We start from the raw sequence: 8,753 nt of genomic DNA on the forward strand, positions 1-8,753 counted from the left end.
ATGACCTCATCCATTTCCACATTTCTGTATATATTTAGACATCTTATCTTGGGCCAAACTACAGTGGTAGGTGTTTACATCTGAGATGCATTAAAAGCAGGGTGCCAACCCCTGTAGGCCTGGAGGAGGAATGCAACTCTTTTCTCCCCTACTGTGGTGCTGAGGAAAACCCCTCTTCTGATGCTAGAACTTGCTTCAGCAGAAAACCCATTAGCACCGATGGGGAATCCCCCCTCCCCCTCCAAGCAAATAATAGCTTCAGAAACACAGCAGGGGAGAAAAGGGGGTTAAATTCCTCCCCCATGGCTGCTCTGATTTTATTATCAGTCCTCTCAGCTGATACTAATCACACCACAAAACAAACAAACAAACAACAACCTTTTAGGCTGGATGCAGAGGCTGCATTTAATGTAATGTCAAGCATACTAGTTTCCTCCTTGAAATTCATGGTAAGAGTGGTCATTTCCCCCTTCAGTATTTTTCTCCCACCTCAGGGTGTGCTGGCATCTGTCCTCAGATACCACTATTGCCCTGCAGGGCTGAGATCACCTGGAGGCACAACTATGCATTTGAATATATAGGAATGACACCTACAGCAATGTATTGGAGCTGGCCAACAGTAATTCCCATGGTGAGTCAAGGCCATTTAGCTATGTCTCCCAACAATGGGCAACAATAAATACTTCTAAGGACAGAGAAGACACAATGCAGCTCTGTTTACTTTTAGCTTCCTGCATTCAGAAACGTTGAGGGACCTTGGAATGTCTTACACAACCGGAAACTGAGACACCCACACCCCACCCCACCCCACCCCCCCCCCGCCTAGCCCTCTATCCTTGCAAAGTATTCCATTCTTCCTCTATTTATCACCCAGATAAAGCCTGGCAAATAGATGCTCTGCTTCGGCTACAACATTCTTGGGATGCTTCCCCCCCCCCCAAGGCTAAGCTAGACGATTGCATCATGTTGACAGGGAGCTGCAAATGTTTTGGGGAAGTTTGATGAGTGTGAAGTGTTTATAAAATGATCTTAGAATCTGCCCCTGCGTTTGCCTGGCTGCATCTTCTGAGACTGCAATCTTCTGTTTGAATAAAGGAAGAAGAATGATGCATACATGACCCCTCCAATGCTTTCTATTCAGTTGGCTTTCAACCAATCTCTTATGGCTACTGGCTAGCAGCTCCTTCTTCTGCACTTGTGGCTGCTTTGCTATGAGGCCAGGTTCAAGGTACTTGTGTCAATTCACAAAGCCCTAATTTTTATTTTTTTAATGGGCACAAAGTCCCTTAAGGGCCATCCGCTTCCTTATATTCCACCTCCAACACTGAGGTCCTCTGATGTGGCACTTCTGGTGGTGTCCTACTAGGGACGTACAGTGGCAAGCCTACATTTTGGGGGGCCCTGAAGTTTGAGCTGTTATGGGGGCTCCTTCGCAACTAGCAATGTGGCCTGAGTAACCACTGTTATCTTCTTCCATGGAGTTGTTCCCTAACAGATCATACCATTAAAAAATAAAAATTAACCACTACATTCCAGATTTTGCTTTAAAGTGCTGTACTGTGACACTCCATTTTTACATCTTCTGTGCTACTGAGTCTCAAGCTTGTTGTGTGACTCAAATTGGGTCGACTATTTTTTAAGCTTTTATTTTTTTTAATTTTAATTGCTTTTAATTTGTAAGCAATGTAAAGTTGCCTCTGGGGTCTCTCCGGGATTAAGGGTCCTGAATCTTAAGCTTCATTCGTTTCATAGTAGATCTGTCAGTGGGAACCTAGTCTCTATTGATGAGTACATGGCCTTGAGGAAATAACAATCCCCCTTCTCACAGTTTACTGCTAATATCTACTTAGCATCTATTGCCTTCTGAATAGTTGATCATTTATTCACATATAAAAGCAAGCTAACAAATAAGGAAAGGGAAAGAGGTGGCTTTCAAACACAGGGCATTTTACATACTAAGGCTGCAATACTAACCCCACTTACCTGGGAGTAAGCTCCCACTGAATTTGAAAATGCTTACTTCTGAGTAGACCTGGTTAGAATTGCCCTGTAATCTGATACTCATTTTTGGTATCAGGAGAGGGTTTTTCCACACACCTTTCACAAGGAAATGTGTTAAGAGCTGATACTCATTAACAAGTTGAGATAAACAAGCTGCCTTTCATGCAGAACTAGTAGCTAGTATATGTAAAACTCACTGCAGATTATCTGAAGGCAAGAGTAGGTAAAGCAGGTTGGGGGTGGGGAGGCCATTAGACAGGGAAGGAGAAAGGGGGAATGACACAAAATTAGATGATCAGGGCATATTAAGAGTTAAAACAGAGAGCACTCTTCTTCATTCCTTGCATTCCCTCAGCCAGTGACCCCCCTCACTATTATAAAGCCCCCAAATTGCTCTTGATAAGCATCAAGGGCCATAGCGCAAGATGAAGTGTTAGTTACTGTCTGACATTTCCCATCATTTTGTGAATTTGAAGTAGATCCTGAGGATTCTGTTTCCTTGGTGGTGAAAGCAAATAGTTCTTGATAATGGAGGGGTCTATAGGCACATTAGTCGTCCCCCTCAAAGGCAGGGTGGGTGGGTGGAGGGGAAAGCAGCTGCCCAGAGGGAGGAAAACCTAAACCTTTGGTTTCTTATTCCATCTCATGCCCTTCTGTTTTATATTTCCGTGCTTGATCTTTCTTATCAAACGGCTTCCTGCAAAAGATCAAATGCAAACGGCAACCATAGAATGTGACATGGAATGTCTTGTGACCACATCAAAGGGAATAATTAAAAAGTTGTGTCGGAGGCTTAGGAGCCCATCATGCTACATTGGCCATGAAGCATAAAAACACTCAGCAAAAGGTGAGACGTTAAAATTTCATAACTTGAGCATTACACAGCAATAACTTAACAGTGTGTGCCTGTGTGTGTGTGTGTGTGTGTGTGTGCAGACTGAGCCCAGTGTTTCTGAGGAGCAATATGATGATGATAAGAGGATGCCGGCTGCATCAGACCAAAGATCTGTGGACCCCAAGGTTATGCTTCCATCCACAGCCACAAGATGCCTCTAGAAGGGAGATGCTCACACACAAGGCATATAATGGCAACAGCTATCCCATGTGGTGTGTCCTCATCATCTGGTGCTTAGTGCTGGAGACCTGGAATCCACTGTTCAGTAGACAATCCCCATCATCAGCCCTTAGGAGTCATGCTGTTGGGATCTCGGAGGGAGAGGACTCAACTGGCAACACAGGAAATTGCCATTAACTGGAAACATAAAAGTTCATAGATGCATACCTGCAGTAATCCCTACTGATAGTATGTTGTTCCATGAGTTGATTAGTCTTCCTCATTTGACCTCATTTGACAAGGCTAATGCGGGACTGTGGGTTAAACCACAGAGCCTAGGACTTGCCGATCAGAAGGTCGGCGGTTCAAATCCCCACGACGGGGTGAGCTCCCGTTGCTTGGTCCCTGCTCCTGCCAACCTAGCAGTTCGAAAGCACGTCAAAGTGCAAGTAGGTAAATAGGTACCGCTCCGGCAGGAAGGTAAACGGCGTTTCCGCGCGCTGCTCTGGTTCACCAGAAGCAGCTTAGTGATGCTGGCCACATGACCCAGAAGCTGTACACCGGCTCCCTGGGCCAATAAAGCAAGATGAGCGCCGCAACCCCAAAGTCGGTCACGACTGGACCTAATGATCAGGGGTCCCTCTACCTCTACCTTTACCTTTACAAGGCTAATGAGTTCATCCTGCGATGGGTTCAGCTCTTTGGTAGACAGTACCTGTCGGCCCCTAGGAGCCCTTTCATCTTCTAAGTTGAATTTATTGAAGGCATTTATTTGTTTAGTGTATGAGTTGCCTAAAGCAAAGCAAGTGGCATCCAGAGTAAAACAGACAAAACTGAAACATAACGTACAGTTTGATTGGAAAGCCACAAATCGATAAAACCAACCCAGCAGCAGTACAACAACAAAAGCCAACCATAAAAATTGATAGGCACAAATTAAACCCCAGCAATCAATCCATTTAGCAAAACAAAACTCAGCCCCACTGCAAAAGATAAAACTAGCCAGATTGTCATAATTCTGCAGATATTAAAATAGTACCGACCATGTTAAATAATATTGAAAGGTGTTAAGAGGTCTGGGGAAGAAAAAAGTGTTGCTTGGGACCAAGAAGACACAAAAGTAGGTGCCAGGAAAGTCTTTATAGAGGAGCATTCCGCAGATGGGGGGGGCACTGCTAAAAAAGCTGAATGTCAAATTTCAGGGGGTTTGAAGATGGGCCTTCATTAAAGACGCCAGGGCATGGGGTAAGTGTAAGTGCATACAGGAGCAAGAGGTGTTTCTTTAGATCAGGGACCACCAATGTGACCCTCATAGGTGTATATATTCCTAGAGTGACCTTTATTGGTGCCCAAAGAGCTCCTCTGTCTGGTGAAATTAGGCTAATGGAACTGGTTGCAGTTTGTGCTTGGCCACAGTGTGCTCTGTGATGCCACAACAACTTCTTCAGCTTGCAAATTTGCCCGTGGGCCCTAAAAGGTCAGCAAGTGCTTTAGGTGTGTGAGAAACCTACCTGGAAAAGTAAGAAACATTTATCAATTAATCAATCAATTTATTACCTATCCTTCACCATAAGGTTCTATCGACTGCTATCAACTGGACACATCTAAGTGTAATACTGGATTCCCACAGTAATCCCTGATAAAATGGTCTCCTCTGAGTGTATTAGTCTTCAGTCTTCCATGAACTCATTAGTCCTTGAGTGACCCCAGCTACATGGTTGATGGTCACTGGTTCATCCTGTGATCTCTGTATACACAGCAGCAGCAGCAGCAAAAAATTCTGCCTCCACAAATTTGGCACATTAAGCAGCCATCATTTTGGATATTCCTGCCATGTACTCAGAGGGCAAGCCCGAACACCAGCTTCTTCCAATAAATGTCCCCTGTCCTCAATATTAGTTGTATCTGATTTACAAATAAATTATTTTTGCTTGGCAAACTGAAGTAGAAGCAGCAATGGCCTGGCTTCCTGGCTCTGCATCAGTTTAGTACTGTAACTCTAAAGCCTCCTTTGGAAACGTGGCCTCTCCGTGAATGAGGCTCTAGTATTTGTGGGTTCAGATAAGGATAGGGACACGGCATTCAGCTTTCTGAGTCGCTAGGCACAATTAGGTAGCTGGATAACTGCATGCCCTCATTTGGGTAAACAAGTAAGGCATGCACTGAGCTGTGAATGGCAGCATTGCAAGCACAAAAAGGCTAGTTAGGTTCTGCCATGGAATCTCGGATAAGACACGCTATTGACCTCTTCCTGTCTATATACTGTATGCCTATCTCAAAACTGTCCTGTTTGGTAATAGCAGCAGAAAGAAAGAAAGAAAGAAAGAAAGAAAGAAAGAAAGAAAGAAAGAAAGAGAATGTAGCCGGTAGAGCACGAGACTCTTAATATCAGGGTCATTGGGTTCAAGCCCTATGTTGAGCAAAAGATTTCTGCATTGCAGGGGATTGGACTAGATAACCCTCATGGTGCTTTACAGTTCTATGATAATATAGCTACTGTATGGTGTTTGTATGTGAATATTTGCAACTTGGATGATTAACAATGTAATCACTCTTCCCAGCCAATTTGGGTTATGCTCTGCACTGTGGAACTCAGCAGCTAATCTGTAGCCTTGTTCCCTATGCCTTTTCAAGCAAGTGGCTCCTTGAGTTAGGTCTCTCTGGGTGTGTTTTTACGTATTTAGTCCAGAGTTGCTTCCATCCAGACTATCACTATTTTCAAGTGGCATTCAATCACATACCAACACCAGATTTAGGGCGCAGAGCCAAGGGGGCACATGATGATGGTGGTGGTGATATCTCTATTTATATGGGTACCTTTGGAGATGATCCACAAAAAAGCAACTGTATCAAAAAGAATTATTGTGAGAATAAGAAATATCGGGGGGACGGGACCAAATTTCGTCTTCACTCAGGGCACCATATTACCAAAGTCCACCTCTGCCCATACCAGTGAAATCAGGTTGCCCCATTAAAGTTTATTTGTCAGTCTTGTGCAACAAACTCGCTTCCCGAAAATATCAGACTTTTTGCAATGTGGAAAATGACGAGAAAATTCACTGGAAAGTGTTGAATAACACTTGCTTGACACACTGTTGTCTGACCTACCCACAAATGTATCAACATGAATGCTAAAAAATAGCTGTCGTGGCTTAACCTTTCTGTAAACAAATGAATAAGCATGTCATCTGGAAGCAGCCTTAATGGGAGAGTCATTGACAAGGAATGCACGAAGACTCCAACAATTGTGGTCACTGATCTTTATCTCCAGATTCACTGGATTTGGGCTTTTATGTTGCTTCAAGTATCCTTAAGGTATTCAAGTGGGATTTTTTTTAATGAGCATTGCAAAGCATGCACATCATTAAACTTAAGATATGCTTGATCATCTTGTTACTTCTTAGATGTTCAGGATAGCAAGCTGCTACCTTTCTGCTTCCCTCCCATGAGCAAAGACTAGCTATAGTGGAGAAGATTAGGCATCCAATGTGTGCTGAGATTGGATTTCAGAGGCACAAGCTTTGGTTGCCAGCATGGAACCTCATGGGCTCAAGTACAGTATGCACACAAATTACCGTAGTTTGTTCAAACATAGGTCCTTATAAGCAAAGCTCAATAGCTGGCCTCAGGAGAGAAATAAATTGCCCTGTGATCTTCAGATGAAGGGCTGTATGGAAATTTAATTAATTAATATTTCTCGGTCTAACCTAGTTATCACGAGGATAAAATGAGATATGGTTGTGGTAAGGTTCTCTTTCCGCTTTGGAGGCCCTGAGAGAGGGCAGAAAATAAAACAATATGGAAGATGTAGTTTCTTCTGTTGCAGAAAAGATACATGCACCACGTGTCTTCAAATATCTGTTGATTTTTTGGTGCTGGGTGGATTGCTTCAACATAATGGAGTTATGTAGGAGTAACCTGCCAACGAGATATTGGAGAGCCTCAACATTTTTAAAAAATAAGTGTGGTGTAGTGGTTAAGAGTGGTTGACTCGTAATCTGGGGAACTGGGTTCGTGTCTCCGCTCCTCCACATGCAGCTGCTGGGTGACTTTGGGCTAGTCACACTTCTTTGAAGTCTCTCAGCCCCACTCACCTCACAGAGTGTTTGTTGTGGGGGAGGAAGGGAAAGGAGAATGTTAGCCGCTCTGAGACTCCTTAGGGTAGTGATAAAGCAGGATATCAAATCTAAACTCTTCTTCCTCTTCTTCCTTTTCTCTCTTTCTCATAAGAATTTCTAGATAACTAAACATTTGCAAGTCTTAGTGGGCTCCGAATATTATATGCAAGTAGTTGTTGATGATGATGATATTGTTGCCTGCATTTACAAAACATTTGTCATGTAAGAATTGCAATGATGCCAACTCAATACTGTATTATTATTATTATTATTATTCCTGTAATGCTACAAGTGACCTTATTCAAACCACACTAGACACCCAATTGATTGAATTAATCTTATATTCAGCTGTGATCTGCCTTGATTGTATTAGTGTGTTTCCCTGGTATGTGTCATTGCTGCCCAAGCGCTTTGAAGTTCTGGGAAAATCCAGGTCTGTATGAGTAACTCTGTACTTATCTTTTTCTTCAATCAATGTGATGACCTCACATGCCAAAGTCAGGCTGAAGCTTTTGTTTTGACTGCTGTTGGAACTTTCCTCTCTAAGATCTGAAACCACAATGTGGCAGTCATTCCAACTATTATTAAGTTCCATAAAAAGGGGAGGGGGGTATTTCAACCTATATGAGGGTTGTTTTTCAGATGCAAAAACAACTCTGTAAGAGTTTTTATTATTTAGATTTTCTAAAAATGTACCCAATGCCCAGTAGCTTCTGAGTGTATATTCAGAGGGGGTTTTGTTTTTTAAGGCATAGATGATTGCTAATACAAATAAGAAAATACAGCAAGGGGAGCGCTACAAAGAATTACAACAAGACCTGCAGCAACCTTTCTACATCCCAGCAAATACTATTTTTTTAAAATCAAAACCCCCCACAGTTGAGTCAAAATAGAGGTTGCATATTAATTTTGCATAATGTGTATAGCCCAGCAGGTTTTTTATTGAACCACAGGAAAACAATCCACTGCTAAAGGACATTCAAATATTAAGGCTACATCCTATGCACACTTATCTTCAAGTAAGCCCAGACTTACTTCTGTGTAGGTATGCATAGGACTGGCTGTATATATAGATTGCAGAATAAAACAGGATGTTTCCCATTAATTTTGCTTTAGGGTTTTTGTAGCAACAAATATATTCACCATTTGCTTTTGCATCATTTCCTTAGCATATGTCTTCTGGTTGTTGTTCTAAATACACTGGAAGTCTTAGAGCAGTGATGGGGAACCTCTGGCCCTCCAAACGTTGTTGGACTCCGGTTCCCATCAGCCCCTGCCATCATGGCTAATGGTGAGGAATGATAGGACATATAGCCCCAAATCATTCTGAGGGCTACAAGTTTTAAACATTGTTTCCTTGGAAATAACTAATTGGGAATAGTGTCCTAGTGAGGAAGGGGGCTTTCAAACAACCTGTTTATTGAGCATTCATTCTGATTTGTTTGCAGGGCGGTTAGATGATGTTGCATCAAAGGAAGTGTTATCGCACTTCCCAGTGTATTCTCCCTCACTTTCCTTATCACAGAGAGTTGCTATTGATCTCCTTTGTTTCTCAAGAACTCCCAATCACCTATAATTTC

The sequence above is a fragment of the Podarcis tiliguerta genome (genome assembly GCF_965153285.1).
Source record: "Podarcis tiliguerta genome assembly, chromosome: 6".
NCBI classification, from domain to species: domain Eukaryota; kingdom Metazoa; phylum Chordata; class Lepidosauria; order Squamata; family Lacertidae; genus Podarcis; species Podarcis tiliguerta.